We start from the raw sequence: 15098 nt of genomic DNA, 5'->3' as shown, positions 1-15098 counted from the left end.
GTGCAATGAATGTGAGTTAAGCTCTCTGTTTACACAGTGTTTATTTCTGATATTAAAAAGTGATTTGGTCCCAGAGCTGGTATTTTGGCATTCTATATTAACAAATATACACCACCGTTCAAAAGTTTGGGGTGACTTAGAAATGTCATTGTTTTCTAAAGAAAAGCTTTTTTTTAGTCCATTAAAATAACATCAAATTGATCAGAAATACAGTGCAGACATTGTTAATGTTGTAAATTACTATTGTAGCTGGAAATGGTTGATTTGTAATGGAATATCTACACTGGCGTACAGAGGCCCATTATCAGCAACCATCAGTCCTGTGTTCCAATGGCACGTTGTGTTTGCTAATCCAGGTTTATCATTTTAAAGAGCTAATTGATCATTAGAAAACTCTATTGCAATTATATTAGCACAGCTCTCATGCAGAGAGCACAGAGCAGAGAACAGCAAACAGAGACACTGACCAATAGCAGCACTTCAGTCCTGAGTAGCTGCCCATAACAGCAGCGGGGAATGAAGAGGCGGGACATGTTTTCTATTGGTAGGACTCTAGATGACGCAATTTGTAAAATAAAAAAAATATTTTTGTTTTTGTGTTTTTCTTTTTGCATTTGTGTTCTTCCTTTTTGCTTTTGCATTCTGCTTTTTGTTTTTGTGTTTTTCTTTTTGCAGTTGCATTCTGAGTTTTGTTTTTGGGTTTTTCTTTTTGTAATTGCATGTTTCTTTTTGCATTTGTGTTTTGCACTTCAGGGCCACCGTACATGCACTGTTCAATCCTCATCTATTGTTCACACAATTCACAATCTCTGCCTATGACCTTACCTTTGTGACGTATTTTTCACAGTGATTTCACTCTCTTTCCAATTTGTAATTTAGATTTTTACTCATAACGTTTAGCGAGTTGTACTCGTATTTTTGATTTGTATCTGTAATTACAAGTACAAATTATGTTTTACGTATTCAAACCTCATTAATGGTAACCTTCCTCTTGTCTATGGTCGTACTCATATTTTTTATTTGTACATGTAATTGTTTGTACTTTGTAGTCATATTTTTTATTTTTATCTGTAATTACCAATACAAAATGTTTTTACGGATACAAATCTTTTTAGGTGATTTCCCTCCATAAAATAACTGTATGGTAATTAGAGCTTGAATCTGTGGAATTCTTTGCAGGCAGAATCGCTGGAAGAAAAGGGGCATCTCCATTATTCCCACCAAGTTCAGAGTTGGGTTCACAGCCACATTTCTTAATCAGGTCTGAGCCTCTTACTACCTTGCAACACACCTTGATACAATACATGTTCTTGTTTATGAACTTGTGGTAGCATGTATGCATTCCCTTGAATAATAATTGCCTTTTAGTTTCATTTACTTTGAGACCAAAATCAGACCAAAATCAAGACTTTGACTAAGGTTACCACTCATATGGATAGTCTGGTTAGCTTCTGTGTAGTCATAGGATAATGTGCTAACTGAACACGATCTTTATATACAATCAAGTATATACCCAAATATACATTATTTTATTTATATAAAATCTAAGACATTCAAGATTGAACAAGAACTAAACAGGATCTTGGTCTTTAACCTCAATCAAGTGTTCCAGAAAGGGTCTAATTAGTTAAGCAATGCATTATGCATTATTCATCAATGCTCATGTAATTTTTAAGAAACGTCTGTGGTTCTCAAAGTTTACCCTTTGACCAATCAGTTGGACAACAACCATTATTACTTGGGAATCGTTAGAGAATCATTTACAATTATGCAGTAGTAGCAGTATTGTGTATTGACTACTAACTTTAAATCATCTTCAGGACCAAGTTAGTCAGTCATTGTACTCAGGCTGAAGACCTCACAGGGGTTTTGGTAACCACTGCTGTGTTGTTGTTTGCAGGCTGGAGCTCTGGTTCATGTGTACACAGACGGCTCAGTATTGCTCACCCATGGAGGCACAGAGATGGGGCAGGGCCTGCACACAAAGATGATCCAGGTGTGCCAGTGAGAGCTACACAATGGTGTTGTGTATTCCTGGATTAGATAGAACACTACCTATCATGAAATTGATAAATAAATTAGTTCTACTAAAACAATGGATATGTGCAATGTATCATTTTTGGTCTTAACAGACTGGTTTCAGATTAGCACTTGGACTATGTAATGTTATTTTAGGTTGAGCAGTTGAAGACTAGTACTAATCAAGGTCTGTGAAACGTGCTGTAATTGTTTTACATCTAAAGTTAAGCTTCAAATTTAGTATGTTTAGTTATTCACTTGTTTGAAGTTCCCAGGTTGTTGGAAAGCTTTTGTTTTATTTTTAAGGTGACTCTCAGGGTTTTCAATTCTGTCTCCATGTTAAGACCTGTGCTTGAGGAGCCAATAAAGGTGTATACAGAACCCTGGAACTACAGAACCCTAAACTTGTTGTTCATTTGTAAATATATCTCCAATAGGTGGCCAGTCGAGTCCTGGGCATCCCCATCTGCAAGATCCTCATCAGTGAAACCAGCACTAACACTGTTCCCAACACCAGCCCCACAGCAGCGTCTGTCAGCTCTGACCTCAATGCAATGGCCATCTATGTAAGGAGCAATTCTGAAACAGTGATGTTTTTTGATGGTTTTATATACAAAAGTATATACAGTGCCTCACAGAAAATGATTAGACTTGCATGTTGGAAAGCACTGTATTTTAATTGTACTTTGTCTTGATTGTTGATGTTTCAGGACCCCTGACCTTGGCTATGACTTTGAAAAAAATGAAGGAAGACCCTTTCATTATTTCAGTTATGGGGTGGCCTGTTCTGAGGTTGAAATCGATTGCCTGACTGGGGATCACAAGGTAACTCTGTAATAGCAAACTCTGACTTTGATAAGGATGATTATGGCCACTGGAAGAACCTACTTTATTTTTTACACACGGCAGAAAAAGAGGAAAGGGCACAGAATTTAGTCTATTGTCCTCAATGGGAAAAGGCAAATTTATATGTAATTTCAGCACAAATAACCAGGATTCAGGTTGATTATCAGTTCCAGATATTTTAGTCAATGCATGCAAGGGAAGAGCCACCTATCACTCATAAACCAATAAAGCAACTCTTAAAACAACAGCAGAAGTACAGACACATATTTACATGTAGTTTCCATGGGTGTTGTAGTGTATAAAGGGTTAAAATAAAATGTATATTATTTTAAAAGATGTTAGTAAAATGCAGTCTGCTATTGGGTGTTCAATTTGGTGGTGTGATGCCTAGTTTCTTTTCTTTTGGCTATTGATGTATGTGATCTGATGGTAAATGTTAGAACCCGTATGTTGTGTATATATAAGCTATATACTCTTCTGGAAGAGTGCAAAAAAATGTTAACTGTGATCAGCATACACTACGCCCTGCTGATGCCTTGTTTGAAGTCTGAATAAAGCAGTTTGTTCTTTGGTAGTGTACTTTCTTTTATTTTATTTGTATCTGTTAAATTCTAAGACACCCAACATATATATATATATACACTCACCTAAAGGATTATTAGGAACACCTGTTCAATTTCTCATTAATGCAATTATCTAACCAACCAATCACATGGCAGTTGCTTCAATGCATTTAGGGGTGTGGTCCTGGTCAAGACAATCTCCTGAACTCCAAACTGAATGTCTGAATGGGAAAGAAAGGTGATTTAAGCAATTTTGAGCGTGGCATGGTTGTTGGTGCCAGACGGGCCGGTCTGAGTATTTCACAATCTGCTCAGTTACTGGGATTTTCACGCACAACCATTTCTAGGGTTTACAAGAATGGTGTGAAAAGGGAAAAACATCCAGTATGCGGCAGTCCTGTGGGCGAAAATGCCTTGTTGATGCTAGAGGTCAGAGGAGAATGGGCCGACTGATTCAAGCTGATAGAAGAGCAACTTTGACTGAAATAACCACTCGTTACAACCGAGGTATGCAGCAAAGCATTTGTGAAGCCACAACACGTACAACCTTGAGGCGGATGGGCTACAACAGCAGAAGACCCCACCGGGTACCACTCATCTCCACTACAAATACGAAAAAGAGCCTACAATTTGCACAAGCTCACCAAAATTTGACAGTTGAAGACTGGAAAAATGTTGCCTGGTCTGATGAGTCTCGATTTCTGTTGAGACATTCAGATGGTAGAGTCAGAATTTGGCGGTGGTGGTGGTGTAATGGTGTGGGGGATGTTTTCTTGGCACACTTTAGGCCCCTTAGTGCCAATTGGGCATCGTTTAAATGCCACGGCCTACCTGTCCATGTCCATCCCTTTATGACCACCATGTACCCATCCTCTGATGGCTACTTCCAGCAGGATAATGCACCATGTCACAAAGGTCGAATCATTTCAAATTGGTTTCTTGAACATGACAATGAGTTCACTGTACTAAACTGGCCCCCACAGTCACCAGATCTTAACCCAATAGAGCATCTTTGGGATGTGGTGGAACGGGAGCTTCGTGCCCTGGATGTGCATCCCACAAATCTCCATCAACTGCAAGATGCTATCCTATCAATATGGGCCAACATTTCTAAAGAATGCTTTCAGCACCTTGTTGAATCAATGCCACGTAGAATTAAGGCAGTTCTGAAGGCGAAAGGGGGTCAAACACAGTATTAGTATGGTGTTCCTAATAATCCTTTAGGTGAGTGTATATATATATATATATATATATATACACACTAGTTGTAATATAGGGCACTTTTTCGAAAGGGGGGGGCTGCGGGGGATTTGACCTTTGACCTGAACTTGAGTTGAACTCAGGGGGGCCCCTTCCTAGGGGGTGGGGGGGCCCTTCCTAGGGGGGTTAAGGGGGATTTGACCTTTTGACCTTGAACTTGAGTTGAACTCTGGGGGGTCCCTTCCTAGGGGGTGGAGGGGGGCCCTTCCTAGGGGGTGCGGGGTGCTTGTACCGCGTCACAGAATAATTATCATATTGATGGGTTCCGAAGGAATGTGCAGGGTGGTGGGGGTCTTTTCAAACCCTCCAAAAGATTTGTCTTTAAGCCAGACTGATTCTTTAGTAAAATAGTTATTTTTCTCTATACGTGTGAAGCTCCAAAAGAGCGCTATGTATACCCTTCAGATTCTTTAGAAAACATAGATATTTTTCCCTACGCTAGTGAAGCTCCAAAAGAGTTGTATTTAAGTCCTCCCGATTGATTTAGTAGAATAGCTATTTTTCCCTACGCGAGTGAAGCTCCAAAAGAGTTAAATTAAAGCCCTCCCGATTCTTTAGTAACATAGATACTTCTACTTAAGCGAGATCCGCAAGGCTGTCTCTTCAACAGGGCCAAAGCTGTTACCTCTTTCAAATGGACAAGGGTTATGTCAGTCTGGAGCTTTTTGAGCAAGTGGGGGTGGGGACGAGCTGTCTACGTCTTTAGTAACCTCGGATCGGTGAAGAATTAGTATATTTGGGGGCGGAGTTGACAGGGCACTGAAGAAATAGCCTATCACGTTAGAGTTTGGTCTGAAGAATGTAAATATTTGGGGGCGGGGCTAACAGGGCACTGGTGACAGGTGGGTCTGTTTTCAATTTAAGAAGCGGCTCTGTTCACGTTTGAGGCCTTGGGCCCCCCGAGCCCCGGATAATGGAATGTGTTGAGAGATAGCGATCTGTAGAAGCGGTGGGGCTGTGGACAGCTTGAGAGACACAAGATGCACTGAACTTTATAAAATCCTGAATATGAGCAAAATGAAAAGAAATGTAATACAGAAAATGTAAATTAAAACTTTCAGTAATCAGCATAATCTCAGTAAATACTACACCAACCCAAGACCAATATTTTCTTGCATTTCAGAATATATATCAAACGTATTATTTAAATAACAGATACAATGTAAAGATTGAATAAATAAAATTATGAAGTTTTAAAGGTGTGTGTGTGTGTGTGTGTGTGTTCACAACAGCGTGCAATGTAAATGAAATGTAACGTTACTAAGTTAAGAAATCCTTAAAAATAGAAGAGTTATAGAATATATATGTTATATAAGAAGCATAGACTATATATGTAGAAACTGGGAAATTTCAATACAACTCAATAAAATCAGCATTTGTAATAATATTAGTAACCAAACATCAAATTATTTTAAATAAATATGTAATATAATCCATTCATGCATTAAGATTAAGTAAATACACTCAATACGATCTCAGCACATCCTATGGGTGTGTGTGTGTGTGTGTGTATGTATATTTATATAATTTACACATTAGAATAGCTTGACAATATCAAGTTTGAACAGCCTTCAGTACATTTAAGTAGTATCATTCTTACAGAGGGGTGTCTGTGTGTGTGTGTGTGTGCGTGTGTGTGTGTGTTTACATATATACCGAGTGCAAGCTGGAGATCACGGCCCTAGGTTTCTTTTCTTTTTCTTTTTCAGATCCTAATAAGATTCAGCCCTTCCACCACTTTGCACAGATTTGTACTAGATTGCAACTTTTACGTACAGAGCTAAAGAATGATAAGTCAGGCTAATGGTCTAAACTTTAGAAAATCCTGAATACTAACAAAAGTAAAAGAAATGTAGTACAGAAAATGTAATTGGAACTTTCAGTAATGAACATAATATCAGCAAATACCACTCCTAACCAAGACCAATACTTTCCTGTATTGTAGAATATATCAAACGTGTTATTTAAAGAAAAGGTAAATGTAAAGCTTGAATAAATACAAATATAATGTTTTAAATGTTTGTGTGTGTGTGTGTGTGTGTGTGTGTATTCACAACACCCGGTGATGTAAATTAAATGTAACGTTACTAAGTTAACTTAAGAAATCCTTAGAAGAACCATAGAATATATATGTAGAAACTGTGAAATTTCAATAAAACTCAATAAAAGCAGCATTTGTAATAATATTAGTAACAAAACATCAAATTATTTTAAATAAATATCTAATTTAATCCATTCATGCAATAAGATTAAGTAAATACACAATATGATTTAAGCAAAAATCTATGTGTGTATGTATATTTATATAAGTTACACATTATAATAGCTTGGGGGTGCAGTCTGAAGACCTTAATGGTCTTGGTTGTATTGACAGTAAGACATTTAACAGACTTCAGTACAACTAACTAGTAACTTATGTACAGACATAAAGAATGAAAACACAATTTAATAACGATAGTAAGTAAATGAAACTAAACCACACTTATTTAACTTAAGAAATACAGTATATAACCGGCATTTAACTGAGCACAGCTCTCTTTGCTAGTTAGATAACTCTCCACGGTCAAACAGAAGCCTTATAGTAGTAACTTTCTTACAGAAATAAAGAATGCACCCCATGATGTTAAGAAAAAAATAAATTAAAAAATACTAAAGTAACTTTAGACATATTAAATATGTATCATTCATTAAGTATGTGTCTATTAAAACAGTAGATTTATACTTTTTCTAGAAAAATAGTCTCCAGTCTCAGCATCTCAGGGAGTGAGATCGACCCAGCAGCACATAAACACAATACAGACAGAGGCCAGAGGGAGCAGCAACCTTAGAGACGACAGCGAAAGACAAGCGCAGGGAGACACAGTCACACTAGAGTCACACCGGATCATGCGTGAATCCAGCAGGTCTGTAGTGAGATAGGGTTAACACAAAACAATCAGGCACAGAAAAAGAGAGATTGGCTAGAAATAGAGAAAACCGATAAAAAATAAATAGAAAATACATACATACATAAATAAATATCCATAATAACAGGGTGAGATATAAAGACCAAACTGACACAGTTGAATATTTGAATGTTTTATTAAGAACTTGCTTCACCGAAACAGTTCACACAGTCATCCCACTGATGCCCTGACAGGATCACACTGCAGTGGAGGGGCTTCGCAAGCAGCACGTCCTGCTCTCAGCACCGCGGTGGGGGTTTGCAGGAGCGGCAACAACACAAAACAGACCCCCTAATGACTGAGAATTTATGTAAACCTGTACAAATCCAGCGGTCAGGCATTTCTACTGTAGCGTAAGGTACACTTATAAATTTAAATTAAAGAAGTGAATTTATAGTATCACGAATCTTGGAATCTTGTAGAACTCAATTTCTGTAATAATTGGACGCAGACACCAATTAAAAAAGATATAAATTGTCAAATTTATTCAAAACAAAGACTAAATGTAGCACTACACTAATTATACAAAAGGGAAAAACTAATTAAAATTCAACTCTAGATCAACAAATCAAAGACAAATCACTTCCGTTACCAAATCAAAGACCATGGGATCGCATATGATAACACAAATCGTTAAACAAAAAAGGTTATAAAAACATTGACTACAATACCGGTTAGTAAGACGAAGGTGAGTCTCTCGTTAGTATTATTAGTCAGACATTAAATAACTACGCAGGTTAGTATTGATGTCAGGTAACTTCTCGTTATATATATATATATCATTCTCATTTACGTTTAGGTGCCGAGAAAGATCCTATCATTACTTGTTACCACAATTTCCCTTAACTGATTATTATTCAATGATTAAGGATAGGCAGGGCCACCAATAATCTAATGTCTATTAACTTGTGTCAATTTCAGACTAAACAGTTAAACAGGAATGAGAAGATATTTCTTGGCGTTGACAGATTTTATTTCTAAAATTATCAACAAAACAGTTTAATGCAACACACATTTATATTTAAGAAAACTAAATGATATTACACATTCTAGAGTTATGAATCACAGATTAACATTTCTAATTGATTTCTCAAATGTCATGAATCATGAACTCCAAACTGTTAAACTTATCTGAACTTCGTCGCAGAGAGGCCTCTCTGGCTTCGGGCTCAGATAACAGCACACGGCACGAGGTCCGTGTGGTTGGAACAAAGGCAGTCCGGTTCGGCTTTGTCCAAGAACTTCCACTCAGTCGATGCACCTGGAAGTTGGGGTTTCGTGAATGTAGAGTCTTTTCCAAACAGATTTTCCACTGGTTTGAAGGCTCCAAGATTGTGCACAAAATCTTCTTTGTAAGCAGGGTTTCCACAGGAGTTACTTGAAGACAAAGTCTTTGAGGAAAGCAGGGCCCTGTTTGTTCCAAGGGTCAAGTTTCTTAAGACTCAAATAGCTATTTAAATGACTGAACACTTTTGTATACAGTCGACTTAGTCAATTGTCCAGCTGTAAAACTCCACTGATCAGGTGGGCACAGGCGGGCAGCGCAGTCTGTAAAGTTCTTTATTTAATAAATAGGTGATTGGTCCCTGAGTTTTTGAGATTGGATTTCGGTTTCAGCCCCCAGTGTCCTATTGGAGGGGGGTTTGATTTATGACTGATGTCAATCCATGCCATCTTTTGGAAATGCCGGTTGGCCTGGGTTCGTAGCTCTATGTCGGGATTTCGGCTCTCCTCCACTTCAAAGAGTTTTTATCACCTACAGGCCCCTTTCTCCAGACATCTCATAGCAGAATTCCAAACTATTTGGCCTCTTCTCGGTGCCATCCTCCCCAAAACTGTCACTTTGATGCAAACCAGTTCCAAGCTGATGAGCTAAGGAAATCTCATAACTTTGGGGGGGGGAGAGGTCTTCTTTAGATCAGTGCTTCAGCTCAGAGCCCAAATGCTCTTATCCAAATACACCCAACATAACGCTACACTACCCTGTCTGAGTAACGTGATTCAATAACATCTCTAAATGATATTCTGTATAAATTCTATGTAGTTCTTATCTGGGTGTCTGATTTTAAGTCTTCCTTTTTATGGTTTTAAACCATTTTTGCTATTAAGTGATATTGTACAGATATATGAGACACCAGATGTATTTCACTAGTTTTGCAAACTGCTTTATGAGACTCATTGTCTGTATCTAAGTAATGTACAATTGTGTTGAAACATGCACAGTGTACTGAAATACATGACATACTGATGTGATAGAATTTACTATTTCGCTACAAACGTTGACATTTGGGAAATACTTTATTATTATTATTATTATTATTATTATTATTATTATTATTATTATTATTATTATTATTATTATTATTTTTCGGCAGACGCCCTTATCCAGGGCAACTTTCAACATCAGTGCAATATAAAATGTATTTTCTACATCAAAGTCAATTCCGGTTGTAACAAAGCACACATAGCAAACAGAAATAGTCTATACGTTATATTCAAAATACTTTGTGGGCTTATTGCATATATCGATTTTATTATTTTTATTACACATAGGTCTCCTCAAGAGCAGTTTAAGCGGCGCTGTATGGGTTGGGGTGGGGGGTCTGAGCTCACGCTCATGTGGCATGTGGCATGTGCCATGTGGCATTCCTTTTAACTGTATGTAGTCTGGTGATAACATAAAGCTGTTTTTTTTATGTTTACACATGGTGACAGACTGACAGACAGACACAGCATCACACAGTGCTGACAGACACAGCATCACCCTGAACAGATCTGTCAAATCAACAGCTAGGACCTAACAGCATATAGCTTAAGCATCTAGGGTTTAAAACGCATCGCAGATTCTCAGTCACCCGGCCAATAGTTCACTGATTATCTTTGAAACGTGAGCAGAAACAGGACCAGCGCAATTCAGATTAATATTCTATACATTGAGCTGATGTAGCATCATTTCCTTCCTTCCTTCCCACCTGGTGTATGTTATTAACAATAAAGAAGCATTTCATAAAATAGATACCTCTCTGATTCTTATTTTGTACAAAAACATGTTCTTACCGGCTTGTGTCTCTCCCTGCTAAATCTGATTTCACTTTACTATACAACTCGTACCCCAAATAACGTTCAAAATAAGTAAAGTAGTTAAAAAGACAAATGTTATGCACATCAACCTGTTTGATGTGTCCCTGTATACAAATTAAAGAAGTATTGTTTTAATGACCTCCTTGACTCCTGTACACTCTGAGTCATCCAACGTTTTGCTAAAAAGGGCTGATCTGACCGCGCTGGGGAGACAGCGGTGGGGGAGGAGAGTCCAGCTAAGAAAATAAAAAATAGCTCCGGCCTCTGTGGAGAGCTGCCTGAAAAGCTGCGAGGAATGCGGCCCGTACATTCACAGCCCCTCTCTGATCTGAACCCCCTGACACAGATCCTCCAGAGCCGACCGGACAGCACAATGTCACATTACAGCGGTGCCAATGCAGGGTGTCTGTCTAGTTAGTTAGATAGTTGTATGAATTCTCAGCATTGACACTGTTAAGGCTGTACAGAAACGCATGAGAACGGCAAGGTCTTGATGTTTTTATTTTTCCTTACTAAGGTATTATCATTTCCAGACAGGATCAGTAAACTACAGGATAATAAAATGAAATGTTTGTGCTTTAAAAGATTAATTTCACTTTACATTTGTATTGATTTGTATTACAAATAACAATAATAACTAAACTGACCACCCACCACCGCCTGTCTGTGAGCGCACTAAAGACAAATTAAACTTTCCAAATAGTGACATTAAAAATACACTAACTTGAAAGTGTAAAGATTGCATCTAAGAGGTGTTTAAAATTAAATGATTGAGATTTAACAGATTAGTAACTGTAAGAATAAGTAGCATCTTAATGGTTACCTTTAATTCAGTGCAACACAGTTAATGAACGGGCAGGGCTATGAAGCCTGGTTGAACATGATTCAAAATACAACACTAGTGATCGTCTGGAGCGTTACACAAATTGGGGGACAGGATTTCTCAGGCTTTAAGGGGGTTGAACCACCGTGACACGTTCCACAGCACAGGACACTGACTCTCGTACCCCGTCATCTGTCTGCATTACCCCTGAAATGAAAAGTACAGCTTCAACCACATCAGTTTTTCTGGTCTGTCAAGAAGTATGGTGCCATGTGTATCGCCTTCTAACAGCATGTTTAATAAAATCTTATTGATTTGTTTTATTCAGCACTTGTATTTTAAATCATATGAACACAGTTTTTATACAGGTGGACATATTTGGCTTTTGGGCCCGATGTACAAGCAATTTTAAGCGGGATTTGACTTATCAGTAAAATACAGGCTAAAGACAAAGGTTCATTTTAACAAAGATCAAGATTTTATTTTATTTTATTGTTTTGGATTTATTCAACCTTAATCAAATGCATTATTATAAATCACAATGCTGAATACAAACAGGGAGCCTATGACAAATACTCAGGGGGAATCTGCTTTAGATTAGTATGTTATTTAAAATAACTAGACCAAACACATCAGAAATAACTGTTTACAAAGACTTTCCGTCTTTATGACATTAGTCGGCTGAAAAAGGTTTTCAAAGTAAGATAAAAGAAACAAATGTGTAACTTTAAATAAAAAAAACAACAACAACATTTTACTCATTTGTGACAATAAAGAAAACTAAGTTGAGGCCCTAAATCAGAGACCTAATAAATGCTTAGAAACAACAACCCATTTGTGTCGTTCAAATAAGAAAACTGAATAGCGGGTGACCACAGCCCAGGTGGAAGGGATCTAACTGTGGCTGTGTGTTAAAAAGTCACGAAACATGATTGTGAAAACTCTGACTCATTACATAAGTTTGAATTACTATTTATTTATTTGTTTTCTTTACAGTTCTCTTTCTGGTTGAGCATCCTGAAAAGAACTGCACATTCATATCAGATCAGGGGGTTTGATATGAGAGAGCTCTGAACACAGCGATCGGTAATAAGCATCAGTCACAGGCTAGGGGCCCCAGCCCGGGGTGGAGCCGCTTATCAAATCCCCTGCAGGGTCAGAGCAGGCGCCTCTAAGAGCTCCTCTGGTTGGTAGCACAGACTGAGGACCTAGGTAGTAGGGGTGCTTTTTTGTTTAGTTGTATCATTGACTATATACCTAATTTTCTTTTACGGATATCAAGTGTCAAGATTTTTTTAAAGACAAATATTCAAATAATAGAGGAAAGTCAGACAATAGAATTAATTGTAACATTAAGAATTGCCCTATAGGAGGTATGTATGAGGTGGATTATAGCCTTAAATAGATCAAATGAAAACATATATATATATATATACACTCACCTAAAGGATTATTAGGAACACCATACTAATACTGTGTTTGACCCCCTTTCGCCTTCAGAACTGCCTTAATTCTACGTGGCATTGATTCAACAAGGTGCTGAAAGCATTCTTTAGAAATGTTGGCCCATATTGATAGGATAGCATGTTGCAGTTGATGGAGATTTGTGGGATGCACATCCAGGGCACGAAGCTCCCGTTCCACCACATCCCAAAGATGCTCTATTGGGTTGAGATCTGGTGACTGTGGGGGCCAGTTTAGTACAGTGAACTCATTGTCATGTTCAAGAAACCAATTTGAAATGATTCGACCTTTGTGACATGGTGCATTATCCTGCTGGAAGTAGCCATCAGAGGATGGGTACATGGTGGTCATAAAGGGATGGACATGGTCAGAAACAATGCTCAGGTAGGCCGTGGCATTTAAACGATGCCCAATTGGCACTAAGGGGCCTAAAGAGATTGTCTTGACCAGGACCACACCCCTAAATGCATTGAAGCAACTACCATGTGATTGGTTGGTTAGATAATTGCATTAATGAGAAATTGAACAGGTGTTCCTAATAATCCTTTAGGTGAGTGTATATATATATATATATATATATATATATACAGTGAGGGAAAAAAGTATTTGATCCCCTGCTGATTTTGTAAGTTTGCCCACTGACAAAGAAATGATCAGTCTATAATTTTAATGGTAGGTGTATTTTTACAGTGAGAGACAGAATAACAACAAAACAATCCAGAAAAATGCATTTCAAAAAAGTTATAAATTGATTTGCATGTTAATGAGGGAGTGGCCTTGCTCCTAGCTCCAATGCTCCCATGTTATACAGAGAGTGCATGAACGGTTTTCTGCACACCGCAATGTTTATGGTTTGATTGTCATGGTAGAGCCTGCTGTTGTACTGTATTAGCTGTGCTAACAGGTGACAACTGCTCTTGTGTTACGTGGTGGTGCATGATCTGCTTCCTGCACCCCGCGATGTGTATAGTTGTTATGACAGCACAGTGGAGCTGGCCGCTCTGTACCATTCAATGAACATGAATGTTCCTGCTGCCACGCTGTATATACTGTTATGTCCAGCTGTGGCTACTCAGTTGACTAGTATGCACTACTAGAGCAGCCGGCCTTGCTATTGTAAGCAGAGGGCGTAAGAGTTAACCTCTGCAGTCCTCGCTCCTGGACAGCCTAAGCTGGCCCCAATGGGCCTCTGTGGCTCCTATCTGGAGTTTTCTTGCTGAGGCCCCCTAGCGGTACACCTCGGGGCAGGCTCCCTTTTCAGCTCGCTGCCTCCTCCCTTGCAATGATTTTGTTATACAGTAACCCCTCCCTTGTGGGCAATGCTTCATACTTGAAAGATAACAATAGGTTACGAATGCAACCCCGGTTATCTGAAAAAAGAAGCACTGCCCAAGTGTTGCAAGTTCGCGTGGGAGTCCTGCTCCTGGCAAAAGAGGACGTACCTGCGCAGATATCACATTTTATAGAACAGGAAGTGGGAAGGGACCTGTTCTGAGTGATGAGCGCAGGGGCCAATGGCAGCTTTGATAGAGTGACGTTTTAGATCGGGTTCCTACACAAGTGGGCAGAAACCCCTCCCCCTTGGGCAGTTATTTTTTCAGATAACTGGGGTTGCATTCACAACCTATCATTTGAAGGGGTTCAAACAAAGCCAAGGCTCCTTTTCTCTTTGCAAATGTAATCATTTTTAGAAATATATAATTGTGCATTATGCAGATTGTATAGCCAACATTCCCAGATAGCACAGCAGCATTGGGCCAACATCGACTCGATGGATCAGGAATGGTCGGACCGATGTTGGAAGACAACTTCGGGCCATTGTCTTTTTGTGTCATCGTGCCCACGTTGGCCCGATATTCAAAACGACGAGGCCCGTCCATCCATGTTTTGACCTGCAAATGTTCATCCCCAAAAGTATCCTTTGCTCTTATCCTGTATCCACTGTTGCGTGTTCCTTCACTGTCCTCATCCTGTAGCCCTCAGTGTTTTCAGAACCCATTCTTGATCTTGTAGAAATATATTGCAGAAGAGCAGAACTACAATCACACTTTTTCAATGCTTCGGTTTTCTCTCTCCATGGTGAGGTACGAATGCGGG

This window comes from Amia ocellicauda, chromosome 1 (genome assembly GCF_036373705.1).
Source record: "Amia ocellicauda isolate fAmiCal2 chromosome 1, fAmiCal2.hap1, whole genome shotgun sequence".
NCBI lineage: Eukaryota > Metazoa > Chordata > Actinopteri > Amiiformes > Amiidae > Amia > Amia ocellicauda.
Note: the sequence above shows the minus strand (reverse complement) of the source record.